The sequence below is a fragment of the Camarhynchus parvulus genome, chromosome 3, assembly GCF_901933205.1.
Source record: "Camarhynchus parvulus chromosome 3, STF_HiC, whole genome shotgun sequence".
NCBI classification, from domain to species: Eukaryota; Metazoa; Chordata; class Aves; order Passeriformes; family Thraupidae; genus Camarhynchus; species Camarhynchus parvulus.
The window spans coordinates 83,288,814-83,311,896 of record NC_044573.1 but is presented as its reverse complement, the minus strand read 5'-3'; the positions used below and the strand labels follow the sequence as shown (position 1 = coordinate 83,311,896).

The window sequence follows — 23,083 nt, the reverse complement described above, 5'->3', positions numbered from 1 at the left end:
AACTAGATTCCCAAATTCCAGCGTGGGCCCATCTCCAGCTGGAACAGGAACAAGACTCACCAAGTGGGATTTGACAATGTATGAGCTGAGGCTTAAGTTAGTCACATTTTAAATGAGCTCAGAAGGGTATTGATGATTATATGTTCCAACTGGAGGAGGTAGTTGTCAGTCTGCCTGCAGTGTGCATGTCACCACACCGGGGAAGGGGAAATATTTTAGAGCTTGTGTGGGATTGGGCTTGCTGAATGGAGCACTTGGGAAGTCTCCTTTCCTATAATTTGGATATTGTTGGGGAAGGGGGAAAAAGTATAGGTTAGATATAATCTTCAGGAACTCTGTAACATGCATTCACAGCCAGGGGTGTTGGAGAGACTTGGCATTTCTGTATGCAAGTGAGTGGAAGCCTACAGCCTGTTTTAGGTTTCCATTAATTGGCACTAAATTTGCTTTACAGCCTGTACATATATTTTTTTCAATCTTCATTTGGTATGGCTAGAGATTGCTTTCATCTAATAAAGAATATTTTCCTGATAAGATATCAAATCTGTGGCAATGCTAAATAAGTCATATCTTTTGCAAATGCTTACACATTTCAGGTATGTGGATAACAGTAGTCTTGCTCTCCATTCCTTTTTTGTTCATTCACTGCATTTGTCTTTCCTCTTACATTACCCCTGCCTGAACAACAGCAAATTGCTGTTCCAATCCATTTATTTGTGTGAAACTCAGCAATTGCATGTCTAGTCTTTTACACAATCTATCTAAACATTCTTTCAAAGACAGTATTTCCCTTTTAGACATTATACTGACTACAAACTGGACCTTCTACAACCAGAAAACAAAATGTTTTAGTGTAATTGAATGTGTATATTTTTTTGTATTTAGTTAATATGTATTAGGCATATAAAATCAGTTCTGAACTAGTTTATCACAGATGCATTAGCTTCTCATTTCTCTCAATAGTTTATCACAGATGTATTAGCTTCTCATTTCTCTCAATCAGAATATGATACATTCAAAACTCCTTCTGCTCATGTTTCTAACCTCTTAAGTATCGTTTATTTTCTGTTTCCTGCTGTTTACATCATCTGCTGACTTCATTAACATGCTGTTCACTTGCTTTCTTTAATACTATTAATGAAACTGTTAAATAAGGCTGAAACAGAGACTAATCATTATAGCAGCACATCGGACAACTGGAATGTGTCATCAGCCAATGTTTCTGCAGCAAGGTCTAAAAGTCCATTTGTCAAAATAATTCCTTTTAATTGGTTTCACTAAGTTATTTTTTCAATTGACTGATGTTTAATTGTGGCATTTCCAGGAAGCCATTTGTGAAACCTTGGCATAGAAAATCTGACTGCTTATATATTTGCTTTTGTCTAAACCAAACCTACTGGAAAGTTTGTATTTACTTCAGAATGGGTTTTGAACTATTTACTACAGTTCTCCTTTCTATTTACCTATTCATACTCACTGTTTCATATTCTAGTTTACCCTTACAGATTTGAGATCCTTGAATTAACTCCATGCAATTGACAAAACAATTAGGTTGCTTTAAGGCAGTGCAGAAGGGTATGTGATAACAAACAAATAATATTAAATAGAAGATAATATTATTTACATAAATAGACACACATAGTGAGAATATATATGAATTCAACACAGACACAAACATTTCCAAATACATTTCCAGCATAACTAAGGGAAGCATGAGAGGTGTCTGTCAAACATCAAAAAGCATAAACAGAGAAGGAAAAAATCTATTTTACCTGCATAGTTACTGGTGACCTGCAAACACACTAACCGAGAATAAATTAGGCTAGAAGTGAGAAAGTAAATAACAACCATGAGGAATGTGAGCCTTCAGATAAATCTTCCAGTACATGTAACCAAGGCAATGAACATAAAGCCTTTAATACAAAGCTGGCTTGGTTCGCAGAAGGAGTTGTCAAGTGGTTGCTTGAAAAGGCAGCCAGCCCTGATCTCAGACATGGTGGCCCTATCTGCCAGAACGACAATGAATACCAACTATTCTTAACGCCTAACTTCGTGTTTGAAACTACTGATTCACATTTTCTTTGTAATGAAAATCTGGAATAAATACTCCTCAGTTTTGATGAACCTCAATTGCCTCATGAAATCTAAAATAAGAAAATGCAATTATTAATCTTCATTACTAATAAGACATGAGCTGCTGAATTTTTAAGTGTCAAACTTTTGGCCTCTAAAAATTAGTCTTCAGTAAGTACACATAGGGGAAAGCTTCACAAGCAAGGGCTCTTGAAGACAGTGGATTCTGGTACTGACTGAGGTCTTTGTTGGAAAGCTCAAGTTCACTACTCCTGACATACAGCAACTGCATCAGGGTATGCCTCCCCAGTAGTATCAAAACAGATCTGGGGAAAATGTATATAGTCTAGACCAAAAAAACACACCCTTGACATTTTTTCTTCTTTTGGGGACAAAAACCACAGAAATCTCTCATGGCTTAGAAAAGATTGAAAATATTTGAATCCAGAACTATTTTGAATCTGAGAAGTGACAGAGCTGATAAAAAAGGACAATCAGGTATTTTTGTAATCATAGTATTTTGAGTATATAGGTCATTTCATTTTGAAGTTTTCAGAAAAGACTTCAGGACATTCAAAAATATCAGCATATATTTTTATACAAAAACCCCGGTCTCAATTAAAAAGACTTTCAAAAGATTTGCTCATGGATATGTACTTGATTTCATGGAATGAAGCATTTTTGATCCTCCTAAGAGCATTCTCCTCTAAGTTTTTAACTCTTATCAGTGGAAGAAGGAGCTTTGGTGAAAGTTATTTAACCTTTATAGTGCATTATTTACATAGACTACTCCAAGAAAACTAACAGGGCTGTTACTCTAGGTACAATCTTTTTTATTTGGCTGAATAGTTCTTGGCCTTTTCAAAGCACATGACTCATTGTTTTCATCAGCCTATGATCATAATGATACAAAGAAAAGTCACAGTAATTATAGAGCAGTCTTCATAAGAGCTATATTTAATAAGCTATGTTCATCCCTGTTCCAACTCCACTAGCTTCTGTCAAAAGCAAGGATATATTTAACCATTATGTGCTAGCTGGCATAGCTACAACTATTATCCTTGAGAAAGCAGTAATGCTTTGGCCCGTCTAGAGGTTAAACCTTATTTTCTGTCTGTTAACAAAAATACTGAACAGTTGAAATAAATTGAGGGTGCAATAAATGTTCATAGACTTCAAACAAAGCATTCTTTCTGAAATCATGTCTATAAAAGACTTAATTGTGTTTTTACCTTTTCAGTTTGACAAAAAAAGCAGTGATGAAAGGCGAACATACCTATATCTGTATATATACATGTATTAGCATAAATACAAACATATTGCCAAGAAATATTTGAAATGTATCATCAAAACCCTTTATTTTTCATTGGATTATTAGCTGTTTAAGCACAATTAGTGACTACTATTAACTTCAGAAGTCTTTAAAAAATGGAAAAAACCCAACTCTTTATCTAGAGGAGATCACAATGAACATATGAAACAGCAGGAGGATACAGTCTGCTGAGTAGCACAAAGAAAAAAATAAGAAAAAAGTTGCTCAGGATACATCTTAGCACACAAACTGAGCATCAGATGTAATCTGTTGCCATCACCAGGTGGTTTACATAAACATTTATCTATTATGAGGCCTCTGCAAATGCTATTTTGAATTGTTACTGGAAATTTATTACAGCATAATATGAGATAATAATAATAATATAAAAAAATAAACTCAGGGCACCAGCACCAGCCTGGTTCTATTTCACCAGTTCAATTTAACCAGGGAAAAATAATTCAAACTACATTGAAGGAAGAATAGGCATATTATTGACTTCAAAGGGCTCACTAACAGTAGCATACAACTTCTGGCATCATTTCAATCTCACTGGTTCTTGATAATTAAAAATGCTGTTTACATCACAGTACATTTTTAATTAATAAACAAAATCATTTACATAGCTTCTTTCTTTGTCTGTTTGCTAGCACGTGTTCTGCCACACAAGTGTTTACTTCCTGCTGCCCTGAAGAGGAGTCCTTGTGCTCACAGCAGAGGAACAATATGGCTCAGAGGATCAGATCTACAGAACCATCCTGAAATAACTGGTCATTCAGGATGGGAGGGATGAGGGGTGAAATTTCACATACAAATTAGGGGAAGAGGGGGGAGGCAAACAAAAATATAAGATAATAATAAAAGAATTCATTAATATCAGGTAATATTAATAGAATTCAAAGAACCAAACATATTTTATGTTCATTCCAAAACTCCACACATCCTTCCTATTCTTAAAAAGCATGAAATATAAAATCCTTCCATTTCATCTACTGCATACAAGATATCTATCTTCCCACACTGCCATCCCATACAGCTCAGAATTCTGGTCTTATAAGCCTCAATATAAAATGTGCTGTTCTCTAAATTAAAACTTTGAAAGCATACATTGTGTTTATAGGCTGGCTCACAGTCACAGGGATCATATATGCCTGTGAATGTATATGAGTGCATGAGACAAGACTACTGAACCTATTGATTAATTTCTAATTAAAAGAGAAGACAGTGAAACACTGGGAAAATTCTGAAGCAACCTTGTATTGTGATATGCAGAAGAATGCAAGCTGCAGTTCATTGGTGTCTCCATAGAAACAAGACATATTGGGGGGTGTAAGACACTGTCAGAGGACTAAAAAAATTCAGCTTCAGCAGAAAACAGAAAAGCACCTGAGGGATTTTTTTTTTACCAGGAAAACAAAAATTAATTATTCATTTTCTATATGGGAAGCATCCATTTTTAGATGAGTTACTTAACATGCATCAGGATTAATTTATGGAGTGGCTAATCCTATGATTTTATAATCCATAAAATCTGTAGAAAAAGCATCGTTACACTTCTAAGTATAATGCCGAAGAGGAATATAAGTAGGCTCTCAATGAATAATTGAAAGGTCTATTCAATGTGCTGTTAATTTTTGGTAACATTTTCACACTTTCTTTAGACAGTGCTTATGCATTCATATGAATATTGGCTCATAAGCAGAACCCCTTTTTGGCTTGTGCAAAAGTTGTCCCCAGGAGAATTAAAGGCAGTGGGGAGACATTACTTCAAGACACCGTGCTGTAAACCTGCTCAGCATCCCTCCTACTTCAGAGGAACAGAGACTCAGAGTGTGCAGCTGCAGCAACTATTTTTAAGGAGTTGAACCCACACACAGGATGGATTAAAAAAGGCTCATCTCCATATGCTAAACCTGAAGCTATAGGCAGAGATTTTTTCCTATGTGACCAAGGGACCTATGCCAGCTGGTAGCTTTGTAAGCTGGGCTACCGTTCCCTGATTTTATGCCCTGAACAGGCTACTGAAGCCTTGGGGACAGACTTCCCACCTCAGAACCAACCCCAAGCCCCCTCAGCTCTTTTCCTAGATAGATATTCTTTATCTGTGGAGGTCTCCAGTACTGAAGGTATCTCTTACCTCCTTTTCTACTGAAAAAAAAAAGGCTGTGGGAATTGTCAGTTTCCTCATCAAGTCGTTTCTGCTCCATTTCCTCAGAAGAGAGGAAAGCCTGTCATGATGCCTCCAAGGCCTGGGGTACAGAGGAGGCTCTTCTGCTACACAAGGGAACTTGAGAATTGCCATTAATTCTTGGCTAGAGGTCCCTGCAGTGTTAGGAGCCTCTCTTAGGCCTATATTAAGACAATGCATGTTAGATATGAAAAGAGAAAAGGTCCTTCAAGAATAACCAGGTGAGATGGCTTACCATGATATCACGGTGATGATCCAACCCTCCAACAACAACTAACCACTTTAAAGAAGACGAGGATTAAGGAAATGGATAACTGTGAGACTTCCCAGCTGCAAACAAGACTTAAGGATTCTAAAAGGATGTCTCAATGTGGGAAGGAAAAAAAAGGTTAAAGTGAAAACAGCTATTTAGGGCCTTTTTAGTGTGCATGTCACACACAACCAAGTTCTGTACAAAGCACCCATGATAGTAAAAAACCAGAGGCCTCACTGAAGACTAAGTATTATGCATATTTTTTATCAGGTATGATCCTCATAATAAATATTCAGATAGTAGATCTCTGCCAGAGGATGCAGACTCACTCTCTAGCTCTCTACAGACTTGCATCAAGATGCATCTAAGATCAGAGACAATCCTTCAATTAACAAAGCATGGCATCTTGCAGCCAATTTTCAAAATTGACACAAAATAGAATGGCCCTATGAGTGATTATGGCATGTTTATGTCCAGCTGTGCTTTTTAGCATATGTGAAAAGATGGAAATTCAGAAAAACGTGAACTGACATGCACTCATTCACACTACAGTTTCTCCAATCGATGCACCAGAGCTGAAAGCAGTGAACTTGCATGAAATCACTTATCTTTCACCAATGCAAAGTACTGCCTGCACAGAAGAAGTTAAAATTGATGGGTACACATGGAAGAAGAAATTATTTAAAAAGAGGTGCAGAAGATGATGACAGATAGCTGATATGGCTATTGTTTTTTCAAGGAGAATAAGAATTAAAAAGACAGAATTATTTTTGATCTTATGAAGACTGCAATGCCCCTGTAATTGAATTTTGGACTTTGGATAAACAGTAATACTATTGTACCTTTGCTTATATGTGCCATTCTTGTCCACATCATCAGTCTTAAGTGATATTAAGGCCATTTCTCACACACGAAAAATCTGCTCTAGGGATAAGAGATACAAAAAACCATGTTTTTCTGAAGGACATTATATTAGCCTGCTCTTTAGGGAATCTCTTAAACTCTTCTATGGAAAAAAGAGTTGTGTAATCTCAAGTAGTCTGCCTTCACATCCTTCACTGCAATCTCAGCTTCGGACCTCTGAATCCCTATAGACACTGACGTCAAATGAGGAAAGGATACAACAGTTTGAAGTCTCTTTTCCCCTTTCCTGTGCACCCTCTCCATTTCCCAAAGAAGGAAATGATAAAGGGAAATTACTGACATTTTTCACTATTGTGCTAGTTATTAATAAAAGTCAGACTGAAGGGACAGTGAGAAATAACACTCAGAAAGAAAGGGGGCACAACAACACCTGATACACAATTACTGATGTATACACCATGATCATATATTGCTGCAAGTTCAGATTAAATTAGATGGAATGGTGTCAACATATCTCAGGAGAAAATTAGCTATACCTTACACAATAAAGTCTTTATTATCTGTCAAGCATGCTTGACATTTATTTTTACAAATTATGATACTTTATAGGAGGCTATGCAAACACTCTGCCCATTTTTTATAGGTGATATTAGATCTAAAGCACATACCAGCATCATGCAGTGATGGAACTTCAGCACAGTTTTGACATTAGTAATACATACTGAGTTTGCAGTAATGACTCTTACAAGTTCTTTGGTCCCAGGAGTGTGTTACACATATTGCAGTGGGGTCACAGATGGATGTTCCTAATTGCAGTTCCAGGAACAGTGAGATCAAAGATCTCTGCCAGATCTTCTGTCCCCATAATGCACACAGACCCAAATTTTCCAGAGATTCAATTTATCTGGGTAGCCAAGGCTGCCTGAGTCAGCACAGGATATATGAAGTTTTAGGGCAATTACTAGAGAAAAACACACTGGCCTGCTGGCTGTCATAGAATTTTGTCACACACAGTTATCAGATGTGGAGAAAAAAATCAAGAATAACTGTTATGAAAGACTGAAGACTACTGCAGTGTGTCCATCATTCAGGTCAGTGGTTATGGCTGTAGTGGAGGACTGGTGAGTAATGTGTTTAATTTCATACTTTGCCAAAGGCTTCTTTGGGGACATAGAGGAACTGACAGAGTCTCTGCTTAATTCTCAAAATAAAGATAATAATCTTTCCTCACTTCAGAGATGTGCTCAGATGACTGACGCAGATTGCCCCTGTGTGCAACAGGTTCACATTACTTTGCTTTTATATGTATGTATACATTTAAACATATATGTGCATATATTTTATTCAATTAATGACATCAAGGACACAGTAAATATAGGTAAATATTGCAAGTTCAATTGCTTTCCTAAAATTTTTAGGTAAAACATCTTACTTAGGAGAAGAAAAGATTTTGTAAATATAAAAGTTTTACTATCTATTTCTTGAATCCATCCAAGACAACCTAGTGCAATATTCTTCCCCTAGTTATTTTACACTTTGGCACATACAATATTCATTGTGAGCAAATTTGAGTGAGTTTGTTTAGGGTTTTGAACATTATATATATGTAATGCAAGTTCCTTTAAACAACTTTACTACTTTCCATAATTAAAATAAAACAAAGCAGAAAAGGAACACATTAATTTTCCTGCCAGAGGTGCATTTATCCCTAAGCACTTTGAGCAAGGCACAGCGATGCACAATATGTTGCACAGTAATTCTGCCTGAGTAAAGCTCCTGATATTAAAGAATAACCATGCATCCAAGAGACAGTCAGCCTAAGGCACAGACAGATTGACACAGCGTGGTGCAACATTTTTGTCCAGAATCTGGAAATGCCTGCTTGTGAAACTTTGGCAAGAGTAAGTCTGCACCATATGCATCTCCTTGTAAGTTTAATTGTCTGTATGCAAGATATTAGCCTACCTTCAGGAATTAATTTTCTTAACATCTTCTTCCTTCATTGCAGTATTATGGCTAAATGAATATTATAATGTCAAATAAATAAAAGACAACCCATGGTTTGAGGCTTTTGACCAAGCCTGAAGCCAGAGCTAATGAATAACAGCAATAAATCAATCAATAAGTGTTTGGTTTTAAATCAGTATTGGTATTTCACAGGCAGAATTGCTTAAGGCAAATGTTCCTTTAGCGTGCACCACAGCTCTCCAACATCTTAATCTCCTGCCATCATTGCACCTTAGTGCAGACCTCATTCACTTGTATTCCTCATTGCTATCTCTTCACACTAGTAAATACTGGAGCTATGCTTGATGAAAAAGAGATATTTTAAATAACCTACTAAAAAGTTGCACTAAGAAACAGTGGTCAGTCCGACTGAAACAGCATGACAGATCTGCAGCAAAACCCAAGATTTCTTTGAATTTGAATGCTCATTATCTAGTTAGTAGCAATAATCAAAAGAGTCTTATACAGATAAATGAAAATACCTACAAAGAAAAGACATTTACTGAAAATAGGCATCATGTATTTTACATTTCCACCTTGCATTTCAGAGCCACATTCACAGATAATTAATCACTGTGAATAGCATGGTGGTGGGTTCTTTAGAAGGCATATCTCTATGCCTGCTAAAAAGGATGAGCACTCCATACAGTGTCCTGTGTGAGTCCACTCAGATAATTTAACTGTATTACAAACTGCAGAGACTATACATATCACTTGCATGTTATTTTCTACATTATTGTCATCAGGATAGTCCCAAGTAAGAGAAGTGCTTGGTTTTTTTGTGCGCGTCTAACTTCCTTTTGATGTTATAGTTTTCTTGGATATTTACTTTAGACTTGGTTTCATAAAAATCCTCATTTAAATAAGCTCACTGTTCATTCTCATGCCTGTGAGGCTACACAAGGCTACAAGTAAACTTTGTGGACTCATACTGGTGTCACTGCCAGAAGACATCTGCAAAACACGCACCTGCATGATTCTACCATTGCCATGGGACCTCTCTGAAGAGCCCACATGCTCTCTGCAGATGCACTGTACAGGAAGGAATTCAGCATTGCTATCAAGTTGGAGTCAAAATGACATGGAATGTAATCTACACCAATATGTAGAGTAGCAATCTACATCCAAGAACATGGTCAAACTTCCACTTGCAAAGGAGCTGTGCTGCCTGGTGCTCCCTTCCAAGGGGAGTTCCTGGAGGACGAGATGCTGTGCAGTGCAGTGCAGTGCAGGCAGTCACACTGGCTGTCTGCCAGCGAGGCATTTCTGAATATTGGCTCATAAGCAGAACCTGAGAGGTGCTCCCCTTGAGCAGCAGGGGCTGGTCCCCTCTCTCAGCACTAAGGGAAGAATCTCATCCCCTCCTGGTGGGCTGAGCTGAGGGCACAGAGAAACACAGGCTGCTCTGCTGCCCATTTGCTCTGATTCCTGCTGTGCTGCATGCTGTACAACCTCTCATGGGCTGGACAATATCAAAGATGGACAAAAAGAAGGCGTGAATCTTATTGCTTCTACAAATATATTTTACCCCACATTTAAATGGTTTTGAAATAGTTGATCCACACTGTCAAACTGGAGGACTTTTCCTTAAAATAATACTTTAAAAAGCATTTACATTACCAGAAACACTATTAAATTTATCAGAATATGGTTATTTTGGAATACTTCACAAGAAACTGAGTTTCTTCCCCTGGAAATTTTCATTGACACTTTTAAGAATAAGTGTAATGCAGTCTCCAAAAGAAACAGAATACAATAGATTAGGTTTTAAAAGGAAGAAATTTTGGACAACTTTTAAATTTCAGATCAAGGCGTCATTTTTTAGGCAGGTCTGTCCTACATTCCATCCTTCTCACGAGAAAAGGCAGGATGCCACTGTCCAAAAGCTTACATGATTTAATTTTCTGGTTGTTCCCCTACACATCCTACCTGCACCCATTCATATGAGCCAGGGCTTTTTAAACTGCTGCTCCATACATCATCAGCTAAATTACAAACTTTCTGTTTTAAACATTCCAAGGAAAAAAGCACCACACAGGCTGTGGGCGCCCAGGCCCAGCAGCAGCGGCGGCTCCGTGAGGGGAGGCCGGGGCTGCCCCAGCCGGACACAGCTGGTTCCAGCCGGACACCAGTTCCAGCCAGATCCAGCCGGACACAGCCGGTTCCAGCCAGACACAGCTGGTTCCAGCCAGACACAGCTGGTTCCAGCCAGACACAACCGGACACAGGCGGTTCCAGCCGGACACAGCCGGTTCCAGCCGGACACAGCCGCCCACCTCAGGCCGCACCTCAGGGACAGTGTGTGTAAGGAGGGGCAAAAACTCTGATGAGGAAGAGGTCTGTGAGATAGAACTTCAAAAAACCCCAAACCAACCGTGTGGGCATGCAGGTGAGAGCAGAGAGGAGGAGGGGCTCCAGGCACCAAACAGGAATTGCCCAGCAGCCCCTGGAGAGGACTGCGGTGGAGCAGCCACAGTGCAGCCTGTGAAGACCCCACGCATAGGCAAGCTGGTCATGGAGGACCCATGGAAGGACACATCAGGAAAGATGTGTGTTGAGGAGAGGCAGAGAGGTGTTTTTATGGATGGACTCCTACCCCTATTCCCCATAGCCTTGGGTGGCAGAGGTCAAAGAGCCAGGTATAAAGGAATAAAGCTGAGCCTGGGAAGAAAGAGAGGCCAGGGGAAAGGAGTTATTTTAATTTTTCATTGCTTCTCACTATCCAAACTTATTTTAAATTGGCAATACAGTTAAGTTAATTTCCCCAGGCTGTGTCTGTTTTGCCCATGATGGTAATTGGTAAGTGGTAATTGGTCATTTCCCTGTTTCATCTGATTCCATAAACTATTTCCTACCTCATCCTGCTGAAGGAATAGAATGAGAGGTGGCTGGGTGTGGTCTGGAAGTTGACCAAGGTCAACCCAGCACAAAGACTGAAATCAGAAATACACATTCTTTCCAGAAATTAAATCATCACATCAGATATTTTGTTATTGAAATAAAAAGCACTGCCTTGAGTCAATACAGAAATAAATCACAGTTGTAAAGGTTTGTATTATGGCTAACATTAGAGGTTAACAGATGAATGTTTAGCAGTTTTTTATAGCAACAATATTAAAAAAAAATTAAATAGATCAGTGCTGCTCCTTTCTCTTGCTGCAGGCTGAATACAGGGAAAGCCTTCATCTGCTTGAGGTTATCTAGCAAAATTTTCACACCACCATAAATGGGTTCCAACATTTTGCATAGACAACTTATTTCAGTGTTGCAAGAGACATGTTTAACCCCTGCCGTACATCAGTTGCAAGTGAAAGGACTCCATGAACAGAGTACATGGCAAACATTTTATGTGAATAAGCAATCTTGTTCAAGCTAACTCAGGGAAATCAAATCAACTGTCCAGATTAAGGTCTAGTTACAGAGGTGTAAACTTGGAATAATTTAAACTTGTGCTTTAGCAGTTCAAAAGACGGTCTGCTTCATATAAATGCCTAATCACTAACTCCTTCAACAGACCAGATCTCCTATTCCACGAGATGATATATAAACATGTTCTTATTAATCCACATGAATCAACACTGTCTTGCTGAAAATAAGGATCTTTGAACTCTCAGTTCAGATTTATGCTAAGTTCTTGGGCAAGGAGCTTACTCTTTTTTTTCTTCCTCAAAAGCATTTGCTGCTTATATCTTACTACCACATTAGACCTGTCTTTTATTCTTTTAATATACTAAGCTCTTTGTTTAATGTTGCCATTACTAGTGAAACACCACTTTTTGTTTTATTCTTGTTCTAACAGAGAGAAAAGAAAGCTATAAAAAAGTCCTCCAGCTGATGTAAGATTGTTATAATTTTGATTTTCCCAGGTTTCTTTTGATGCATAAAATATGTGAGGAAAACCAAGTCAGCTTTGGAGAATATATTCTAAAACTTTCACTGAGCATTCTCATTAATGTTGTGTGGAGCCTGGTTTTGAACTTTTGAAAAAATCTAACAGGTTCTCCTGGCATCTCAATTTACTCCACAGCTTCACGAATATAATTTTTAATAGATACTTCTCACGAGTCAGTAGGAGCTAAGGTTTAACTTTAACTGGCAATGGGTTGAGTAAAAAGAACCATGTTTATGTCTTTTAGGTGGACATCAGGGCAATTTACATCCAGTTTTGTCTACTAGTAAGTATCCCATTGATTTGAATGAGAGGACCTATATACTATAAAAACAAATTAAAATCACACAAACTTAATTTTGAAACCAACCTGTACAGTACTCAGTTGGATGTCTGAGTCTATTGATTTTGTAGGTTTAGGAAACGTTTTAGATCCCTACTTCCCTTTACTTGGGCACATTGTTATTTTATTCCTCTCTTATCCTATACAGCTTCTCTGTAAAAGTGCCCTTCATTTAAAGGGGACAGCTGCTTGCACAGTAATCACACTGTCCCATCCTGTGTTGGAAACTGTAGTTCAGAATCCTGTTCTCAATTGTTATTTTTCTGTTCATGACACATCACAGCTGTGTGAATAAGACCACTTAAATTTAAGCATAAAAACATTAATTTAAATTATTTTATATGGAAGAATCTCTATTATTCAATATACAATATGGTCTTGATCAGTTCACAGATTTCAATGTGTCTGAAAAAATTTCAATCATATCAGCTCTGTCTGACTTCCCATGGAGCAGAGGCACAGGTGCCATACACACATGACTAGAAACTCTGCAGTCCTCCAGCCTGAAATTCTGTTAAAATCTCATCTTTTCATAACCAACTGACTACCCCTAATTGGATTCTTAATGGCACACTGCCTGGAAATTCAAATGTGGCCTCTCTTGATTTCAGAGTAACCCATTTGAACACAGACAGTTAAAGAGACTTGTTAAGACCATTTAACATGAGTGAATAAGCCAGAAAGCAAAAAATTATATTACTTCACCCTTAGGGGTTAGGGAGAAAAAGATTCATATTGTATTCATAAAAGTGGCACCGTTAAAGGAAAAAGACATAGCAGTTGATTGGCTCATATTGAGCTGGTAATAGAATTCAGAACTGAAATCAGTAAAACAGAAATTGTGCCATTACATTAGCTTTAAAACAAAATCTTTTGAAAAACATTTTAAATATTTGAGTTTTTTTCCAGGGCTGTGTGCTACTTGTGCATAGGATTTGTCCTCTTTTTGTCTCATGCAAATATAGTATAGCATATGCAGGCTAGCTGGCCTTCTCAATGCTTCAAAACAAAAATGAAATTAAGCGTAGAATGTGTTGAAGAGTTGCACTTTCAAGAACTTCCTTACAATAGCCTGAAGCCAAATCTCACCAGCTGCAGTGTGTGTCTTCAGTATATTTTCAATTTCAAAACCTTAAATTTTGGAAGCTAATGCAAATCTGCATTCTTTATTAGGTCTTTAAGTCTGCCCACACTTGACTACTGCTGTAATTTTATGTTTTAAATCTAAAGAAATGGAAAATACAGTGGAAGATGAGTTTTGAAAGTGAGCATATTAGTGGCCAGGTCCCCTAAGTGCCTTCCCTGATTTCTGCATGCAGTCATTTTCACTGGACTTCTTCAGAGTCTCAGCATATTGACAGAAGATAATCAATGGAAATTTCTGCCCTTCTGTGAGGATGATTTTCCCCTCCTTAGCATAGAAAGAAACATATATGAACACCATCAGATGTAATTTCTATCCATTATGCCAGTTGTGCTTCCCAAATATATCAAAGGGGCCACTTCTGCACTTTTATCTCAAAGAACACAGCCTCCTGCTATCTTGCAAAGTATTGCCACCCCTACTTTACAGAGGAATGACTTATAAGGAAACTATATGACCTACAAACAACCAAAAACATTTTCTACATAGTCACATCTTCACCCTTCACTGAGGTGCCTGAAACACTTGTCCTGCTCTTTTTTTTTACCCAAATAACTGTGTAATTTATGATTTTATTATCACTGCTAATAGCATGATCACATAAATGAAATAAAAATATCTGAATCAAAGGGATTCATCTGGCAAAAAAAAGTCAAAATGAGTTTTGCTACTTTTCTGAAAAAAACATGTATTGATCCCCCAGGAGCCTGACTTGCAAAGCAGTGGCTTTGCATGAAACAATGAAGACTGAAGTATTTATGAGCCAGCTAAATTTCAGCCCTGTGTGAGAGTTTGGGAGATGTTGTTAATTGTTCATATATAAATCAAGAGTGGAAATTTTAGAATTATTAGTCAACAGTTTTATTAACTTCAGAATCCTATCACTATACAATCATTATTAGTACAAAATCCATATTTTGCTGATTTTGTTATTTAAAATGAATGTCATTGAAAAGGCTTAACTGAGAATTGTGTACCCACATTTAAATGAGATAGAACCAGAACTGGGACCACACTATGTCTGTCACTAGAGTTCCAAGCTTGGGCACTGATTGTAGTGAGTGTGTGGCCATGGAGCAGGACAATGAGCTGAGTGAGGAAAGGCACCAGGAGGTGTTTAGGGTCCTCCCTGGCTCTTGTGGCCTGTGCTATCTGGCACTATTTCAGGGGGGCACACACTGCTTTTTCTGGCTCTCTTACTGGAACAGTGTGTATGTGTGTGTCTGTGCACGTGTGTATGTCTGTGTGCACATGAATGCACAGAAATGCCTGTTCCTCCTCACACACTACAGCATTCATTGGTGAGAACAGGTATAGAAGACGTGAGATCCTAGGAGAACAAGAAAAATCAAAACTGAATCTCAAGATTACATTGTTATGAATATATATCTGTTCTTGCTTACTGAAGCATAAATGCGTCCATAAAGCCCCATGCTCAGATCAGACACAAGGGGTTTAATTCAAAGCAGTAAGTGTCTAGATAGGAAATCTTGGGAATTCTGTCTGAGATGCATGGGACTGATTAGAAGCAGGCACCAACAGCACAACAAGCACATAAGGGATCCATCAAAGTAATACTACAACCAGCTTCAAGGGACACCAAACACTAAAGGCGGTGTTGCCGTGCACAGTCCCAGGGAAGGGAGTTTCCCAGGTTAGAAAGCATTTCAAGTTTATACTTGTCTTCATCCAGAATGGACCCAAAATTTAGACCAGGAAAACTTAACAAGCTTTTTAATATTTCTTTGGATGTAGATCTGACTTAAGATGTTCTTCTTGGAAGTTAGTCTTACTCCTAGTTCCAGATTTTTTTTCGTAGATCAACCTAGCTACTATCTGGTGTGCTTTAAAACAGAGCTGCATGCACACAGGGAAAAAAAAAAGAATATAATTTATAAAAAGCCTTGTTCAGCTTGTCTCTGCATGTTTTGGAAAAAGAATGTCTTGTTAAAGCCATGGTTTGGAGTGTGGCCACAGAAAAAGCCAAGTCAGCACAACCAGGCACCCTTCGGGCACAGAGTGGGAAGGAACAAGTGTCTGTGGCAGGATGTGAACCTCTTCAGATGAATTGGCTGAAGGAATAATGAAATGGTACCACAACTTCAATATGTGGCAGTATGGTTAAAATACGGAGAGATAAATGCTTAGACAGCACTTCAGAGCAATAGCCCAAATTAATTGTCTAATTGTAGGGTATAATTTAAGCTTTAACTAAGTCTATGAAAATGTATGCAGACTACACATTTATGAGAAAGATTCCATTGACTACATATAATCAATAAAATCAAGATTCCCTATGAGATTCAGCTACTTAGCCTGCCAATCTTTACGACACAACAGTATTATTCCTCTTGGTTTAAGATGTTTTTTTCCTTTCAGCTCCTATTATGGCTGCACAAACGGGGAGAAGCCAAATGATTGCACTGAGGAAACAATGAGGCTGAATAGATACAAAATGCTGTCAAACAGACAGGGTGAACAGAAAAAATATGTTTTTAATTTCTTTTAGTTCTTGCCTGTTACTTCTAGCAGTAGGACAGAGGGAAGGGAAAAAAATCAGATGCAAAAATAGTTGTCCTGATGACAACACCCCACTTGATAAAACCCCAACCATTGATAAAATTTATAGGACTGAAATAGCATGAAAAAAAAAAGGATTAAAACTTCATTTCTGCAGAAATCTATAGAACAGCTCCTGAGTTGTGTGCCCTCTCCTAGCCATGCAGGTTATGTGAATGGTGAGGGGTATGAGGTTTTGGGGGAGTTTAACCCAGTCATTTTCTCTAGGAGAGCCAGTACAAAGAAAAGCATTCTAAGAATAAGTACCTCTTAGGTGCCTGTTAGATCAAAAATAAGAACATCTGAACTAGGCCTACTCCTCAAAGCAATGCCAAACTCACTTCCCCCTCCAACCCCACAGCAAAATTTCTGTAGGAGATAAAATACCTCCATTTGAGCTTCCTTGTCATCACAGAGAGAGGAGCAGCCACAGTGAGGGAGTGTGACTGTGACTGTGTGCTGAAGCAACATCTGATCACCAACACCTGCTTTCCTTTCAGATCCTGGCATTTCAGGTGCAGGACCCCAAAGGGGTCTTGGCAGCAAGTGCTACCTGGTGCTACATGCAGGCAGACAGCACAACCTGGGGCACACAGTACCTGGCTGCCCTGAGCCATGCGCTCGCCACGCTATCATTTGTGCCATGCTGCTGGAATATTTTATCTTGACATGCCTGGCCTGCCCTCGCCCCTCCTCTCTCTGCAGGTAGAGTATACGAAGTCTGGAAGTCCTCTTCCTCTTTGTGAACTGCTGTGAGATTTCTGCCCACAGGAATAGCACCTGGATCTGACAAGCAAAGAGCAGCCTGATATTTTGTGGCCTCTGTTATTAAATGGTGTGTTGCCCTTATCATGATCCCAGTTAAGCCAGGAAGTGTTTTGCCATCAGCTTCAGCAGAAGCGTGTTCAAGCCCTAGAAACCAAGGATTTGATGATGGTAGGTCATCTAGAAAATGAACTGAAAATTTTAAAGGATATTTTTGCTCTTGTATCAAATGTCAGATTGAGTGCTTAGAACTGGGAGGACAAACAACAGATTACTATACAGATCAGCTAAAACTTGAACCTAGTGACAAAGAGTGCCTTTTCTCAGAAATCATGGAAACATATGATTCCTAAATAATTTTTCTGCTTTGGATCTCTTTCTCTCTTTAGTTTGATGGGCAATGGTCACCTTTAAATCTTTGACTTTAATACTGCAAGTAACTGTTGCTACCACAAAAGCTGCAGTGGCATTTATTATTTCCCTGCCATTTCTCTGAAGATGTTAATAGCAACTAAGATGTAGTTTCACTTTCCTTCATAAAAGAAATCTATGAATTACTATGTGGTTTTCTCTATGTCATTGAATGCTCTACTGTGCAGGTTGTCTGACAGTAACAGACTTGTTACCCTATTTGTACCTTGGTAATGTACTGCTAAGAGGAATTAATAACTTGCTGTGCAGAACTACTTTGCTGGCATTCATACTGTCATGTACAATTTTCAGGCTTTATTATCAATTTTGCAAGCGTATCTGTCAAAAACAATTAAATTCTACCACAGATATAATTTTTATTGCATCAATCTATGCAAATCTTTCATTGTTGCAGGTATGAATATTTTATATTACACAAGGAGAAACTAAAAGGAACTCAATTTAATTTAGCCATGGGGTCTCCAGTCAAGGATGTATGGTTTTATATGTACTCCAGACCTTTTCATTGTTCTTGGGCAGAATTCCTAAAGTATATATAAAAAGAAAAATGAAATGCCTGTTGTATCCAACGAAAATGAAGCTGGCACTTATGGACCTTGAGCTATAGTAAATGCTTATCACTGAACAGAACTTTTTTTTTTAATGAGTACAAAAAGCCAGCTAATTTCCCTTACTACTCTAGAATAATGTATTGGGATTTAAATTTTGATAGCAATGTGGATCCCATATTCTTTCCCTTGTGTTCAGACTTAGCTCCTTTTATATTCACATTAGAGACATCTATCTGGTCTCATTTGTACTAAACTCAGGAAAATTGAATGTACCAAAGTCCAGTTATTTGTCATTTTCCTTGATGAACTCCAGCATAAACTCAAGCTTTTTTTCTTGAAACCAGAACCAAATTATTAACTACATAAATTTATTGCAATGACAAAGCCAAGAGCAAAAAATTAAATATCTAAGATGAAAAATCCAAGTATACAGATCAAAAAGTTTTCAGAAAAATATGACTGAGATTTCCAACACGCTGACAATAATAGAATGCCAGAAATAATAAGCAAGATTTGTGGAGCATAACTAACATGACGTAATCTATGCCACAGAGTTCTATAACTCCTCCACATAAAATTTAAAAACTTATTAGATAAAGGACAAGTGAAACATTGTATGCTCTGTGCTATGGTCATTTCTCCTACTGTATATTCTTTTAATTTTAAGGACTGCATCTACTGTTTTAAACATAACGGATGGGTTGCTTTTATTTATGTGCCCTTCAGTGTTCTTATTGCTCCAACTATGTTGATTATATTTTCTGTTATTTTTAGATTATTTTATTATTTATGACAAGCAGCTGCTTTCCTTTAGTGTGAATTATAATAGACGTAAAACTGGTAAAAAATTATTAATGCACTTTTGGTTTTTTGGAAAATAAAATTTCAGAATAGCAGGTGGGCTAATAAAAGCAGTGACTACACAGTTATTTTTTTATCTTTCTTCCCCAAAAGATGCACCCTGAAAGCCAGTCAATATCTGAGATTTGATCAGCTAAGCTACATAACAGTTGTATGTCTGAAATACAGCACAATTTGGCCTCTACTCATTATCTGCCTCTTTCCTTTAGCTTTCGCTTAATACACACAAAGGAAATCTGTGAAAATGTTTTCATTGTTCTAGATCACTCTAAGAAGCCTTTACAGCAAAAATGCTTTTGTGAAACATATTAAGTAAATCTCATTATGTAACTATTTCAACAAAATTGTCTGTAATCCATGTTTTTTCTTGAGAAAGCAAAGAGTAATATCAGGCTCAGTACTGCTGCTTAATCTGCTCATGTGTTGAAGTACCTTCACCTGCCTGCTAGTATTTTAAAATAGCATATTTTGTTCAAAAAAATGATGCCATTAGTCACCAACTTTGCTAAACATACAGATTTTGTATACCTAACAAAAATATTGTTTGACTGTTTTCACATTTCAGGAGATACCTTTTAAAGTGTACTGTACTGGGAACTACATTATCATGTTGGTCACTTGTTGCTAAATAGAAAGGATGTAGTCTGTCTCAAATGACAGGGAAACATGACAGATATGGATCCATGAACTAATTGTGATCAAATGCAGGAACTGATATTAATGCATGCCTGTAAAATAATCGTGTTGATACCACAGAAATAAAAGCTTCAAACTTCTCCACAGCAGTGAAAAAGCAACAGAAATTGGAACTTGTGAATTGATGACAGCCAGTCTGAACCTTTGTTCTTATTTTATACAGACCTCTCTTTTTTTTCCTTTGAGGTTTTGGTCCTGCATAAACTTTTAAAGAGTAAGCTATTTTATCTGTGCATCTGAAATCTATACTGGAAAATAGAAATCTATTGATTTTTTGGATATGCATATCCAAAACTAAAAGGACTAATACTCATGGGAAAAGGAACACCCCAAACCTCTACTGTTGAAAAGTTTAGAGCATGAGAAGGAGGAAAATACATACAGAGAATTCTTCCCATATTGAAACATTTCAAGGCATTTGAACCCTATTCACTTGCTGCAAAGTTGCCAGTTCTAAAACCAGGATTGAATGAATTTTACTGAAGACCCAGTAACCTAGTGATCCTCCAGACCTCTGCTTAAAGGTAGGTTTCTCAAAAAAAATCTTATATCAAATCTTAACCCTTACTGTGCAATTAATATTAGGCATCTAAAAGAGTGCATACTGTGTGTGTGATCACAGCACTTTTTAAAGCTCATTAAATAATATTTCTGTTCAGTAGCATTTTTTGTTAGCAACATTTTTAAAATGTAAAGGCTCTCATCACTGTGCAGCAAATATATGGGTTTTTTGGCTCTTATCTCATGTAGTGCACTTGATAAGGAGTACTACTGAATCTTCTGCACGCTGCATTACAAAGAAAACTGTCTTTCTGTAAGGCATTTTCTCTCCACTGCTTTCACATGAAATAAGGGCTCTTGCAGCTGCATGTATCTGGCTGTATTAATACTCAAATAAAAACTGAAACCCTTCTACTTAATCTGAAGTATAAAGCCCTGAAAAGATTTTTGCCTTTTCAATTGTGTTCACTGTAATAAAGGTTAATATTGAACTGAACTTATCGTAATCTAGCATCACATGTTAAGTTCCAAATCTCTGCATGTGATCTATTTTCTTCTTTATTGTTGAAATTAGAGAATAGGTAACAGGATGGTAATATTATTAAAAATATCACAGCAAAAGCATTTTACTTAAAGACAGTTCAAACCTATTGCTTTCATGAGTAGGATAAAAAACATGGTGCAAAGTGCTCAGGAGAGGGAAGGGACTAGCATCTGTTGAAAATTAACTACTTCAACATTAATTAACACATCATTTTCTACCTGATGAGATGGTGTTGTAGAAAGTATAAATTCAAGGCACAAGAGTAAGAAATGAGTCATCTTTGACTTACCGTATCAAAGACTATTGCTGTATTGCAGTCAGCATCCAAACACAGAGCATGAAGCTTCTCACAAATCAGAAAAAATATACAATCAATGAACAAGTCAAATTCATTGTAAAAATAAAGGCCAGAGATTAGAGTATGTATCCAAGGGTCTGGTTAGTCACAGCTTTGACTAGCCTGCTACAGAGCTCTGCAAAACAAGTATACTGCAGCAGTGTGGCAAGCATAGGATTGCAATGCATGTCCCATATATTCAAGCATAATAGAAAACATGGTCTGGAGCTTATTCCATGTGGAAGTGGGGTTTGTTTTATGCAGGCAGAAAAAAGAAAGGTTCTTTTCCCACATAATAGAATTAGAAATGAAGATTTTTCTTGATTATTGTACACAATAATTCCCCAGGATATCAATTACATAAAGCAGGTGCCTCTGTCTCCTCTTTCCCAGATAAATGCCTGTAATCTCATTTCACAAATGATCCTATTTAGACAGGAGCCACCTATTGTGATGATATCATTTGCTCTAGTATCCATAAATGGGCAACTTCCTACAAAACGTCATGACTACTGACGACACAAATTTTTATAATATTGAGTGGGCAGGGTGGCTGATGGGGTCCCATCAATCCACAGCAGCTTCTTCTGGTGTGATACCACAGATCCTGCATAATCACATAAAAGACTGTAAATGAAGAGGAGCATTAAACCTCTCTAGTAAAGCTCATTAAAAAAATAAAACAAAAATAAACCCCCCAAAAAAACCAAAAAAAAAAACCCAAACAAAACCCCCACACCTAAAACTGGGGAAAAAAACCCCTGGAGAGGTAGTAAAGGCAGATAAAACATAATGACAGAGCAGTGGCACCTTTTCAAATGCCTTCGGCACTCTCAAGGATACTGGTAGATATGAACAAAATCACTCTCAGTTAAGAAGTGTAGCTGTCAGTTTCTTTTTAACAAATAATAAAAGACTGGATATCCTTTTCCCTTGCAAATTTAAAATATGCACTGACAGCAAAAAGGACCAGTGCTTCAGTGATACACAAATTAGCCCACTCTTAGTGAATATTTTTCAGAATTAGCAGCTGCTTGTCACAGGAGCTTGGAATATGAACAGTGTATCAAATTACCCTCAGACTCTTTGAAATCCAGGCTGCTAGACAGGCTTGCTTCACGCACTAGCTACATGGATTTAATTTCTTACATCAGTCTTTTCTTTAGAAAAGCCATTCCATTAAATATGTGTATTTGGGAAATATTATAATATTCACAGATAGCTGAAATTAGTCTCCATCTGCCTGCTTTAACACACAGAGATATGAGGAGAGTAAAAGGTGATAGTGTGCACTTGCCTACCCACCCTTTTCCCCAAGGGACTCAGTTGTGCCTAGAGGCTAAAGCAAATTGCCTAAGAACTCGTATTTAATATTTTTCCTGGCAGAAGTTGGTAAGAACTTCAGAAGAAGGTCCCCTGGTTAAAAAAAATAACCTCAGGGCATTTTTCAACAGGATCTCCACAAATCTTGGTTTACTTACTCCTGCTTTGAACAGAATAAGCTGCATCTAAACAGCTTCTTAATTCACAGGAAGAAATGCATTAGGATCCATCTGCATTCATGTTTGGACTCACCAGAACACCAGTCAAGCTGGGGTTTCAAGGTGGAAAACTTCAAGGCTTAAAAGCAAAAACCCTGAGAGGAGTTAATACACATTTCCACTGATGTCGTTTCAGCAAAACAGTCAACTTCTTGAAATCCAGCCCCTCCACTGTACATTCCCTTCTAATACTTTGCCTTTATTTTATATTTCTTTGGACCAG

The 23,083-nt window shown here is 37.6% G+C and overlaps 1 protein-coding gene across 2 annotated transcripts in view; it reads right to left on the bottom strand.

The window, feature by feature from the left end:
* DLGAP2 (DLG associated protein 2) overlaps positions 1–21,612 on the bottom strand; it is a 316,157-nt gene extending 294,545 nt beyond the window's left edge. For both annotated transcript variants that reach the window (XM_030944311.1, XM_030944312.1), the window contains exon 1: positions 21,272–21,612. The gene's annotated coding sequence lies outside the window, so the exon portion shown is untranslated. The remainder of the gene's footprint in view (positions 1–21,271) is intronic.
* Between the last annotated feature and the right edge of the window lie 1,471 nt (positions 21,613–23,083).